The sequence below is a fragment of the Ips typographus genome, linkage group LG4 (genome assembly GCF_016097725.1).
Source record: "Ips typographus isolate SLU linkage group LG4, UJ_Ityp_2.0, whole genome shotgun sequence".
NCBI lineage: Eukaryota > Metazoa > Arthropoda > Insecta > Coleoptera > Curculionidae > Ips > Ips typographus.
The window spans coordinates 2,092,671-2,106,397 of record NC_138425.1 but is presented as its reverse complement, the minus strand read 5'-3'; the positions used below and the strand labels follow the sequence as shown (position 1 = coordinate 2,106,397).

Here is a 13,727-nt window from a genome sequence, read left to right as displayed (position 1 = left end):
ACCGATAATTATTGAATTGACATTGTACTAACAACCGGAGTCCTTCCACTTAAAAAAATTATATGCAGATTAACGGACCGATAATAAAAAGGAAAAAGCGAATTACTTTCAATTCCCGTAATTTCAACGGCAAATTGAAATCGGTTAATTGTTGCAATCCGTTTCAAAGTTAATAAACCTTATGTTACGTAGGTAAGTTCCGTTCATTTTTTTTTTAAATTGCTCTGCGGTATTTTTAACTGGATTCGTTGGTTCTGGGCAGTTTCAGCGTCCTCTTAATGCAGCCAAAAATTTTCAGGCTAATTATTATTGCCGCTAGTTGTAGAGTATCATTTGTTAATGTTAAATTTTTGGCACGTTTTTGAAAAACAACGTTTTAGTGCTCTGGTCCATTTAGATGTTGGCAGACGTAGTGCAACTAATTAGTTTCTGAAGAAAATTGAATTTTGCGATAAGAAACCGCATAATATTAATTACTGAATACCGGTCAAGGTGCACGTTGGTTTCAACTATAGTGAATCCATATTTTACGATCCGCGAAGGTTTCACGTTCTTAACCTTGCGATTCAAGTTCATCGGAATGCATTTTACTAAATCAATTTTACCATGAGATGGTCAGTGTTTCCATTAATTTCTTCCCTTGTAGAATTTTTAGTTATAAACACTTTTGGCAGCAACCTAAGTTATTTACTCAACATAAATCGTGAATCTATTGGCAGTTGCCCAACGCAAAAATTGTTTAAACTGGATTCAGAAAGAAATTAACAAAAAGCCCACCGATCTTGTTGGTTACTTGCGACAATAATTAACAACTGGTGCGGCAAATTGGTTATATAACTAATTATTACTGAAACTTGGTTTGGGTTCGAAAATGTGAAGGGATCCGCTCGTGCAGGAAATTTCTCTTGTAATCGCAATCCTAACCATATAATCGATTATCGAAGTGGATATTTGTCCATTTTGTTACAGTAACCAGCAATATAGATTAAGTGTTTTACTATCTCATGGTGAATTCAGTTAGGGCATTGATTATTTAGAGGTAAAGTATCATTACTAAGTTCTTGCCATCCTCAATGAAAATTAATTATCCAGGAACAAAGGTTTTTTACTTAATAACCGTTAAGCTTATCTTGTGACTTACTTTTTAACATTCTTATTTTTCTATTCCTTTGTTTTGTTAAACAAGTAAAATTATCAAATATTTTGCTTTAGAAATTAACGGTACAGGTTTACTACTTAAAAAGTCATTTAATTAACCACCATAAGTAATAATCGAGTTTTGTGGTGTTGTAATTTACACATAGACCTAGATTTCGGCCTGTTAACCTCAGCAAAACATTTCAGGGCAAAACCGCTTAATAATTCAAAGCATTCAAGGCCTTTTAGGCTATAAGGGCAACCTAAATTTAACCAATAACGATGTTTTGATAGGGGCTTCAACCCATTTCCATGAATAATTTTACCTTGCCTCGTTATTGCTTTTTTTCCAACACTTATTACATCGAACCGGTAACGAAATTAGGCATTTTTGTTGAATGTTTCATCCAGTGACGATTCTAAATTTGTGGTACAGCTGCTAAATATCTGAAAAGAAAGATTGCAAGATTTCGATCCGAAAATACTTTGCAATATGCAACATTAATTCTCTTAATAACGGGATGGCCGACATAGCAAAAATAACCGTTTGATGACGTCACGGGAATAGTCATGATCAAATAAGTTCAACAAGACCGTCATGCCGGGATTGTACACTTTTAGACTGGTCATTAAATGGTTATTCGAGGATGTTTGCCAGGAGTTTTTACGTTGAATTTTTGTTGTTTTCGACTGGATTTCTATCGCCTCCGGTTAGTCATAAGTTTTCGGATAATTAAATTTGGTACAGCCAGACAAACAAAAGCGATTTCGGTTTGTGTAGGAGAATAGGAAAGGACAAAGGTTAGGCTAAAAATACGGGATAAAATGCTCGAGATATTTATTTTTGTTAACACTCCAGTTAAATTTGTCATTCGAAAAGTCGTCATATTTGGCACGTAAATAATATGTCGATTGTCAACTGACGTCATTGCATTTTTTGTGTATTTTTACACGCAGATGACTGCTTTATTATTACGAAGCATTCAGCGTCTAAAATTATTTGTTTGTCACATTCTAATGTCTGCAGGTGTATCGTTTACTGTGTAGTTCCCACTTTTTTGCAAACTTTAGGATTTTACTGCCTACACTTGGAACAATAACAATCATAACTATTCGACCCCCCGTTTTCATCCCAGTATAAATAAACTTTGGCAAGGAACATGTTTTGCCGTCGAAGGAACCTGGATTTGTGGATCCAGGCACGTAAAATCCAGAGATTTTTTTGTCTCTCCGCGATAAATAACAAGGTGATTAAATATTATGTTTTGTAACCCCGAATTTTTCCTGCAGGATATATTGTTGACACCAAGTACATTTTTAGGATGTTTATTTATTGCAGGTAATTACAAACAGGTTTAAAGTTCAAGGTTAAGAAGGCAAATATTATAAAATTATAGTTTTTAACAAAGTAACATTAATTATGAGCAATACTTACTATGACAATAAAATGGGTTACCTTTCAGTTCGCTCAGGTTTCTGTTGTATTTCCAGGATATCTGATCTGGAAAAGAAAATATTTTATTAGTATTAACTAATAAACTTAGTTTAAAATTTTGTATTACAGACAAAATACTTGCAATAAATTTGCAAACTTTGAAAAATAATTTAGTCTTAATAAACTGAACTGAAATTTGTCATTGATACCTTGAGCACGACATTAATAGACGATTTTGCAAAAAATGCAAAAATTTAGATTTTTTAAATTAAGCAATCTTAATGTAAATCATTTTGTAAAAGGATGACTTTTTCTTGTACAAGTGCCAGAAAAAGTTTGGAAAATTATCAAAACTCAGCCGAAAATATGAACAATCGTTTCCCTGGATTGTTTATCATTTGAACATCAAAAAATCTGGAAAAAACTAGTACGGTGTATTTACCTGTTTTTGTTTTGATTCACGTAGGTATACATCTTGTTTTTTTCTCTATTTTTCTTGTTTCAACAAAACAGCTTGTCAGCAAATCTGAGCTTGCAACACTGTAAACGCTAGTTGACATTTGTCAAAATCAGTCACGTGATTTTTAAAACGTATTTTAAACTTTGAAAATTGAGTAAATCAAATTTAGACAGTTGTGAAAGCTGAGATTGTAAGAGCCAGGTCACGTGACGTTGATAATGCAATTCTGAGCTTGCAACACTGTAAAAGCCAGTTGACACCTGTCAAAATCAGTCAAGTGACTTTAAAATATATTTTAAACTTTGAAAATTGAGTAAATCAAATTTAGACAGTTGTGAAAGCTGAAATTGTAAGAGTCAGGTCACGTGACGTTGATAATGCAATTCTGAACTTGCAACACTGTAAAAGCCAGTTGAAACTTGCTAAAATATGTCACGTGACTTTAAAATGTATTTTAAACTTTGAAAATTGAGTAAATCAAATCTAGACAGTTGTGAAAACTGAAATTGTAGGAGGCAGGTCACGTGACGTTGATAATGCAATTCTGAGCTTGCAACACTGTAAAAGCCAGTTGAAACTTGCTAAAATCAGTCACGTGACTTTCAAAATGTATTTTAAACTTTGAAAATTGATTAAATCAAATTTAGACAGTTATGAAAGCTGAAATTGTAAGAGCCAGGTCACGTGACGTTGATAATGCAATTCTGAGCTTGTAACACTGTAAAAGCCAGTTGAAACTTGCTAAAATCAGTCACGTGACTTTCAAAATGTATTGTAAACTTTGAAAATTGAGTAAATCAAATTTAGACAGTTGTGAAAACTGAGATTGTAAGAGCCAGGTCACGTGACGTTGATAATGCAATTCTGAGCTTGCAACACTGTAAAAGTCAGTTGAAACTTGCTAAACGCAGTCACGTGACTTTCAAAATGTATTTTAAACTTTGAAAATTGATTAAATCAAATTTAGACAGTTATGAAAGCTGAAATTGTAAGAGTCAGGTCACGTGACGTTATAATGCAATTCTGAGCTTGCAACACTGTAAAAGCTAGTTGACACCTGTCAAAATCAGTCACGTGACTTTCAAAATGTAGTTTAAACTTTGAAAATTGAGTAAATCAAATTTAGACAGTTGTGAAAACTGAGATTGTAAAAGTCAGGTCACGTGACGTTGATAATGCAACTCTGAGCTTGCAACACTGTAAAAGCCAGTTGAAACTTGCTAAAATTAGTCACGTGACTTTCAAAATGTATTTTAAACTTTGAAAATTGAGTAAATCAAATTTAGACAGTTGTGAAAACTGAGATGGTAAGAGCCAGGTCACGTGACGTTGATAATGCAATTCTGAGCTTGCAACACTGTAAAAGCTAGTTGAAACTTGCTAAAATCAGTCACGTGACTTTCAAAATGTATTTTAAACTTTGAAAATTGAATAAATCAAATCTAGACAGTTGTGAAAACTGAAATTGTAAGAGCCAGGTCACGTGACGTTATAATGCAATTCTGAGCTGGCAACACTGTAAAAGCTAGTTGACACCTGTCAAAATCAGTCACGTGACTTTCAAAATGTAGTTTAGACGTTAAAAATTTGGTAAATCAAATTTAGACAATTGTGAAAACTGAAATTGTAAAAGCCAGGTCACGTGACGTTATAATGCAATTCTGAGCTTGCAACACTGTAAAAGCTAGTTGACACCTGTCAAAATCAGTCACGTGACTTTCAAAATGTAGTAATGTGTGTAATGTAAACCGTTGTGAAATCTGAAATTGGTAGAGACACGTCACGTATAACTTTGGTATTACAATTTTAAACTTGCAACACTGTAAAAGCCAATTGTCACCTGCCAAAAACAGTCATGTGACTACTTGTTCTTTATCTACTGAAACATAAGCTGTTGGAAGATCCTGATTTTTTTTAGATAAAAAACATATTCGAAAATTAGTCTAAATACTCTAAATCAATATTATACATCTTAAATAAACATTGACCTAGCTCAAAATAGTTGAAGTATAGTTTCAGTCGATCTGTCGATTTGTAAGTAATTGGCCGAATTCGCAATGCATTATCTAATAATTTAACATTGCAAAGAGCCAAAAATAAATCGATCGACCTCTCAATGTTAGTAAATAAAGCTATAAGTAAGCACCTAAAAAAACCAAGCCAAAAACTCTCATTTATTAAGAGGAACAAATGCTTCGAAATCTCAAGTCATTTTAGTAGTGATTTGTTCGTATAAAACTCAATGTTATACCTTATTTAGGTTGTTTACTGCGAAAGTAATTGAGCACATGCTACCACACAAAAGTTGACTTTGTTTTGGTTTAGGAAAAAAAGCATTTAATGGACTAGTACACATAAATATAGGTCGCACGATAGCATGAAATCACGCGAAAAGGTCGTAACACAAAGCCCACCATCAAATCAAAGTCAAATGCTTGTTACATCAATGGACGACAGTGTAAGAAACCCTTAATTTTTGAAATTATTTGACTGATGGTATTTATTTTGCAAGGAAATTTTCTGGATAGGAAACGTCTCGTTAACATAACGTCAAGCTAAACCAAGTAAAGAATAAATTAACCTTGACCGTAAATTCAAATGGTATGAATAGCAACAAAGACGCCCAACTGGGTCGATAATACAATATAATGGTAAGTAAATAATGTACAATTAAGACTTTTTGTCATAATGCACAATCGAGTAAAACTGTGTGTATCTATGTAACCAAATTGAAAGTGTCTATTATTAAATAATATCGAATCAATAAATTATACAGCAATGAAGAAATGGAGTCCATGTAAAAAGGAATTTTCTGGCCGATTAAAGCATGACACGTTAGCCATATTATGCCAAGTAGATCTTTCCTCAGGTATGGTCGAAACCAATTATCCCTTTTTTGGTGAAACAATCTAGTTTTGCGGCAATCTTACCAGTAATAATTTGATGAAATTTTGATAACTCATATCTACGTGCGATGTTGCAAACAATGACTCTCACTCTACTAAAACAATTTTCTTAATTCATTACAATTAGTGACATAATCAGGTGCCATTTGTTTACAAATAACTTTATCTCGTAAATATGTACTTTTCACAACCAACAGAGGCTTATCTTCCACAAAGTAATATTTTGAATTTTCCTCTCCAATCGATTAATTTTAATCTTTAGTGTTTGTTTACTATTTGCCATTGGTTCTCATTTACCCGGATTGTTTGGAAAATTAAGGAACTTTTTTTCCACTAATTGACACGTAAAAACCATATTGTTTTTACTTTAGTTGCCAAATCTTTGACCAATTCATACTGAATCTCCGATTCGGGAAAAATTGGACATGTTTAAAGTGTATAATAATTCATGACTTTAAATTCCTGACCATCTGTTTTCCACCACGACAAATCTGTGTGATTTTGGCTCGACATTTCTCGGTACTGTAAATTTATGGTAAGATTAAGTTAAACGTTGATTTCTTCCTTTCAGTTATTACCAAAGAGCAACATGCACCACAGAATAGTAATTATGTTGCTCGAGCATAAATCAACAATTTGGCATCGACGACAACCAGGCAAAATGTGTTGGATTGTATTCAACATCAACCAGAAAGAAACTCATAAAATGTAGCAATATTATTAGACAACTCAAGCTAACTTAGTATTCTGAATAATTTATAGTTGCTGGCAAATATTTGTAATATGGTAGTTAAGTAGTAAAAAAATGGAAAAATAATGTGAATAATCAAACATTTCCTCTGTTAATTGCTTTTGTCAGTTATTCAAAATTCCTGAACATTGATAACAATAATTATAATCGAAAGTTTATCACGCTTTATAAAGCCAATTCACTTTGGCAATGAAAAGGCACGTGTAGCGGAATTATTTTATACAGATGTAGCTGCAGATGTTGTTTATATTTTGGTTTAAATATCGACCTTCAATTCCATCAAAAAATAAAAAAAAAACAATCTAGTTTAAGTACCAACCTGAAACTAATCACAACCGTAACTGGAAAATTTGAGATTATTCGTGGAACGTAAAAATAATACAATCGGGATGAGTTTTTATCGTGGAATTTGTCGCCCGTGCATTGCAAATCGTTTGTTATTTTTGTATTATGTGGATTTTGGCAACGGTTCTGTCCAACTCATTTGTCCAGATTTATGGACGGTGATTATCCGAATTGGCTATTTCCACTTGAAATGTTTAGTACAGTGAATGCCAAATCAAATTTCTGACAGACTAATTGGATTCGAAAAAAATATTTTTCATATCACAAGTCTACAAATTATTATCACGTGTTTTTAACGAATAAAATGAGAATATTAGCTAACATGAAACAGAAGAAATGAAGAAAAAGTTGATTATTACTGATATTTGAATAGATGAACAGTGTCAATGGCAACTAACAACCTTGTTTGTAACTTACACTGAGAAAATCATCTAACAAACAAAAATTACGAAAAAAAACAATCGAAGGGAATTTATTCAGAAATTCTACTAGAATTTTCCAACCATTCATTCGGCGACAAAAAGCAGCTATTATCGTCGACGAATATCAAATAAAAGCGCCCATTAAAAGCTCATTTGCCTGAAATATTAACGAGGTCACAATGCCATTTCCTGAAAATATCGCATTTAGAAAAAGAGATTTTCTGTTATTGTAAACGCTGAAGATGGTCCATTATAAGTGGGGTAATAGTACGCTATATAGCACACGAGTGCCAAGTAATTTGGCAAACAAACAACACGTGCATTACAAATTTATGATAATCACACTTTACATGTTTTAGTGCAAACCGTCCTTAATAAAATCAACACGAGTATAGTACAACAACACAATTGAGGAATCCTCCCATCAACCTTCAGAAGTTCTATTTCTGGCTGGCTGGCGCTTCCTGTTTTTTTTCCTGACATCATATTATATTAAATTGTTCCCGCATCACCCCTAAATTCCATTTAATCCAATAAAATTCCTACGGTTACAGTTATTTTCACATTGCGGGCGTTGGCAAACGCGTCATGTTATCGATTTTCCACCCTCAAGACACCACGACCCCGTTTCAGGCAGCACTTGACTCTATTTATAAGGTCCAATTCGGGCTTTTTGAAAGGGGATCGTTATTTGAGTTGCTGAAAGGCCTTTTTTCGGAATCCCCTCACTTTTTAAACGACAAAAAGCAAATCAGGGAAAAAGTGTCTTAATCATAAATCTAATACTTCAACTTCTTATTCAGCCTTCACTTAGGCCTGAAAATGAATGAAAAATGGCTGATATTTTAAGTTAAAAACCAAAACTGCGGAACACTTCTGTTGTTGACACGGCCAACATCAACTGGAAGTAGGTAAACGTAAACAGTCCCATAAAATGCACAAGCCCTAATTCCGTAAAGTTCGGTGTGTTTTACGAGGAAACTTCCTTTCCATTGCCTTACGGAGTTCAATGGGGCAGGAAATTTGCTTGGATGGAGGATAAAAATCGTGTTTTCTCCACCGTAAGCTGAAAGGGGGTGATTAGCATTTTTCTTGATGGTAGCACACGTACGTCTTTTCGATTGTTTATGCATGGGAGACGGTGAAAGGATAAAGTGAAGGTAAACACATGACAGTGACAAGATATAGTAAACTGTTTTCCAATATCCATTAAAAAGTATAATTCTTTCGATATTGTTGATTTACGTATTTTGTTTTTCTTTAAAGATACATTGAGTCGGTTAAATAGAGGATTTCATAATTTAGAAGAGAGGTTTTTTATAAGTTAATTTATTTAATCATAATAAATTAGTAGAAATTAATAATGTAATAATAGTGTTTTGTTGTTTTCTATTAGAAAACTTTTCAAAAACAATTTTTTCATTTTAAAGACGTGTCAATAGTATCGATCAATACGTTGAAAAGGAAATTCTAAGTTTCTGCCTACTTCAAATGGCTTTTGTCACCTTCCACCTTAAAGTTGCTATAGTGCCACCTTCTCTACTCAAATGTCTTTTGTCGCATTGCGCCATCTTAAAATAGCTTCAGTAACCTTCATGTAGCTTCTGTAGCAGGAATTTCTACCCTCTTCAAAGGGTTTCTACCACTTTCTGTCACCTTGATGGTTGGATCACTTAAAAATAGCATCTGCTACTTTCAAATATCTTCAAAGGGTTTCTGTTATCTTAAAATAGCTTCTAGTATCTTTAAATCTTCTTCTACCACCTTTAAATGACTTTTGACACCTTCCTCCACCTTAGAGTTGCTTCTGCCACCTTCTCTACTCAAATGTCTTTTGTCGCATTGCGCCATCTTAAAATAGCTTCGGTCACCTTCAAGTAGCTTCTGTAGCAGAAACTTCTACTCTCTTCAAAGGGTTTCTACCACTTTCTGTCACCTTGAAATAGGTTTGGTCACTTAAAAATAGCACCTGCTACTTTCAAATATCTTCAAAGGGTTTCTGTCATCTTAAAATAGCTTCTACCATCTTTAAATTTTCTTCTACCATCTTTAAATGACTTTTGACACCTTCTTCCACCTTAGAGTTGCTTCTGCCACCTTCTCTACTCAAATGTCTTTTGTCGCATTGCGCCATCTTAAAATAGCTTCGAAAACCTTCATGTAGCTTCTGTAGCAGAAACTTCTTCCCTCTTCAAAAGGTTTCTACCACTTTCTGTCACCTTGAAATATGTTTGGTCACTTAAAAATAGCACCTGCTACTTTCGAATATCTTCAAAGGGTTTCTGTCATCTTAAAATAGCTTCTAGTATCTTTAAATCTTCTTCTGCCACCTTTAAATGACTTTTGACACCTTCTTCCACCTTAGAGTTGTTACTGCCACCTTCTCTACTCAAATGCCTTTTGTCGCATCGCGCCATCTTAAAATAGCTTCGGTCACCTTCAAGTAGCTTCTGTAGAAGAAACTTCTACCCTCTTCAAAGGGTTTCTACCACTTTCTGTCACCTTGAAATAGGTTTGGTCACTTAAAAATAGCACCTGCTACTTTCAAAAATCTTCAAAGGGTTTCTGTCATCTTAAAATAGCTTCTACCATCTCTAAATGGCTTCTGACATCTTCTTCCACGTTCAAACAGCTTCTGCCACCTTAAATAGCTTTTTCCACTTTCTTTTACAAACTTCACCACTGACGTGGTTTGTAAACTAAAAGGTAATTTTTAAAATGCATTGTTGCACAACTGAATTTTAGAAAACGGGAAAAAATAATCTAATTTGCAAACCGAGTATGAGTTGTTTGTAAAATTCTCTAAAACTCTCCCCATTTAATTGACCTCTTGAAGATAAACTAAATCTACCTACATGCATAACCAATTTAACTCACTCTGTAAATCAGGTTTTTGTATTTCTTGCATTTTAGTTCTGTTGATATGAAATAATCAGATTTACTAATTCAGGACGATAAATAAGCAAAAATTGGACCTACCTCAAAGCAACATCGGACAACAGGAAGTAATACTAGAACACCAGTGCATCAGCCGTTATTAACTCAATTTGCGTATTGCAGTTTTCCACTTTAATAGGTTTGTTCTAGACCAATGTCACGACATTGACGAGAGCGTAACATTTTTAATTCAATTAACATAAATTCAATAAATGGCTGGCTGGGTAATACCTTCTGTGTTCTCTAGGTCAACGCTGTGCTATTTCTAATACAAAGTGGAGATTATGTTGTAAAAGTGGTTATAAATTATTAAAAATATTTGAGGTTTTTTGGCAGAAGTCTAGGTCAAGAAACCTAGAACCATCTTAAAAATAGCTGTTCATTTTTTTTTATTGCTGGATACAGCAAAAATAGTTTTTTTTGACCTTGCTGAAAAATTAATTTTCATCCTGAGTCAAGGATTTAATAAAGCTACCATTTTGTACAAGATTCTAAAAAGTAAAATAGTTTAATCTTCATTAAACTTGCCGGCTAAAATTCCCCTGGAGCACTTACAGATATTAAAGAGTCTTCAGACAAAATTGAAATTAAACTGGCTCCGGTAATGGAAGTATCTTCTAAAGAACTAACAAAGCAAACAGCTACCGTGAGTTTATGAAATTGGATATACTTGTTTAGTAATTGAGTCCAGTGGCCCACAGTTCGATAAACCTACTAAACTTTACTATCTTGCACTACCTACCATACATAGTCGCGTTCATTGACTTTTTTTTATACAAATATCGAGTTCTACTTCCAAAAAGGTTCATTACACTCTCCGCTAGGTTTTGTCACTTCTTTGAACCATATACGTAATCTATGACGTAGCTTAATTAAAATCAGCTGATTAAAAATCTAATTCCCCATTATCCGAGATTTGCAAGCGTATTTGTTTAAGACAAAAACAAATAATACATTTAATCTTTCGTAGACGAGACGCCTATGCAACGTGACAATTGATGTAGTTTACTTGTGGACCAATTACTAATTCAACTAATTTAATTAGAGCATGGTAAATGATGCAAATTCAAGTTGACGAGACCAATTTTTGTGTTAATTGTACAACGTGTCAACTTGACTTCAACGAGGACATCCTTAATAAAATATTATTAGAACAACAAAACGTAATAACCCATTATGTCACCTTACTTGTTGTTGTCGGTTTAGAATTTGCGATTTTTAACTTTATTCGATGCAATAAATAATTCATATGCCAAGGACTTTGTTGTTTGTGCTCCACTTTGAAGATTTTTGTGATGCATCTAAAATGCGATCAAGGATTTGTCTTTGTTTACTTTTGTTAATGAGATATAATCTATTCAAACTTTCTTTCGAAAAGATTTACTACGTTTTGACCGTAATAATAATGGTCCCTCATTAAAATTTGATTTGGTACAGTATAATTAACTTGTTTTATAAAAACCAGTCAGTTACTATAATCAAGACAAAATTGGGACGAGAATGCTGATACACTTTCAAGGAATCAACAGGATTACAAATTTGACGCTAAGAGGAATTTTAGTTAAATCTAGTTAATCCATAGATAAACACATACACAATAACTAACAATAATATGTTTCATGTTGTGCAAAATTAAAATTATGAGTACCTTATTGACAAAATTAATGTCAAAAAACAATAAACGACCAAGTTGTAGTAATTTGCGTTTTAAATATTCAGGGTGATTCACGGTTAAGATGACTCGTTAAATTGAATTAATTTAATAATTAAAGAATCATTTAAATTTTGTATTTAAATTACAAATCGCCCACGTTGCATACAATGCCCATCTAAACTTTTCCAACATTATAAATCGAGTACGACGCTGGTAAATAGCGGAATAATCCCGTTTCTTCTCAATGTGTACCACCTGCAAATATGTGTTTAAGTGAGGTCATAATTTAGGGCAAAAACAAACGAAAAAAATAATATACAGGGTGGTCCAGTTTTAAATGTCAATAATTCACCAATCCATTGCTAATTAAAAAATAAGTTGACAGGCATTATGTCATTTTTCTGAAAAATGTATTCTAAGGAAAATACAGTCCTTCAAATTTCTGTTTAAAAAATCAGTTTTTTTGTCATAACTGTCAAACCGTTGGGGCAATATTGATCAAATTTGGAACAAGCACTTTATTACACGTTATTACGGTCAAAGACCCAAAACTAACCCAACCCAACTTAAAAATTGGAAACGGAAAATTCACTTAAGAAGTTTAAAAAATATTATTGTAGCCAGTTTTCATAGTTTCCAGACAAACTGAAAGACTTTAGTTTTGAAAATTGACTTAGAAAAGATAAAAATTTTAGAAGCTTAAAAATTGTGTTTGTAACCAGTTTTCATGCAAATCGAGAGACTTTAATACTGAAAATTGACTTGTAGACATAAAAACTACTTTTTCAAGAATTTGTTACAACAAATTCATACATTTAAACCTTAAAAATTGACTTGAACCCCAAAATGTGACTGAACTAATGAAAAGTGACATCAGAAGCTTAAAATTTGCATTTGAAGTAAGTTTTCATAATTTGAAGACAAATTTCAATATTTTAGTCTTGAAAATAGTCTTAGAGGCAGGACATTGACATTAGATTCATGAAAATTGTCTTGAAAACTAACTTTTCGTGCTTTTTACTTTGCTTTTCATTTTCTTCGAATTCTGGACTATTTTTAGTGCTTCAAAACTGCTTTCAGCTTGGAAAATCGAGTTTCAAGACTATCTTCACCAAGTTATTGACATAGCAAACTTAAAAAACAATTTTTACATTCTTCATAGACTTAAAATGGCATTCCAAGCTTTGTCACTATTAAATCGACTTCTAGACACCTCAGTGCTAAAAATTCGAGTATTTCTTAATAAACTAGACGGTTTTTAGTGTTTTAAGGCTGTTTTCAGTGCCTCAAATCGAGTTTCAAGACTATCTTTACAAAGTTTTTGACTTATCAGGCCTAAAAGCTAGTTTGTTCACTCACCATAGTCTTGAAAATATTATTTCAAGCTTCTTCGCTATTAAATTGACTTCTACACTCATAGGTGCAATAAATTGTAGCATCTCTAAGAAATTCAGACTCTTTTTAAGACTGAAAAATCGAGTTTAAGACTATTTCCAAAAGTCAAGTTTCTTCAGTAATAAAAGTAAAAAATGTTGGTACCAAATACTACAATAATAGTCTTGAGAACTAATTTTTAGAAATAAAATGTCCGAAAATTTAGTTTACTTCTAGACTTGTTGTCCAGTCCAGAAAATTGAGTTGTACAGCAATTAAAGTCTTGAAAATATACTTTTGGACTCT

The 13,727-nt window shown here is 33.0% G+C and overlaps 1 protein-coding gene and 1 long non-coding RNA gene across 3 annotated transcripts in view; one reads left to right on the top strand and one right to left on the bottom strand.

Annotated features, from left to right (window-relative positions):
• LOC145728304 (uncharacterized) overlaps nucleotides 1–13,727 on the bottom strand; it is a 30,595-nt gene that overhangs the window by 15,114 nt on the left and 1,754 nt on the right. The window contains exon 2 of one of the 2 annotated variants that reach the window (XM_081978432.1): nucleotides 2,573–2,638. The gene's annotated coding sequence lies outside the window, so the exon portion shown is untranslated. The remainder of the gene's footprint in view (nucleotides 1–2,572; nucleotides 2,639–13,727) is intronic. The other variant, XM_081978431.1, reaches the window with a different exon arrangement.
• LOC145728310 (uncharacterized) lies at nucleotides 5,360–6,784 on the top strand. The gene is made up of 3 exons (XR_014178039.1): nucleotides 5,360–5,490; nucleotides 5,545–5,683; nucleotides 6,510–6,784. It is a non-coding gene; the product is annotated as an uncharacterized LOC145728310 (long non-coding RNA).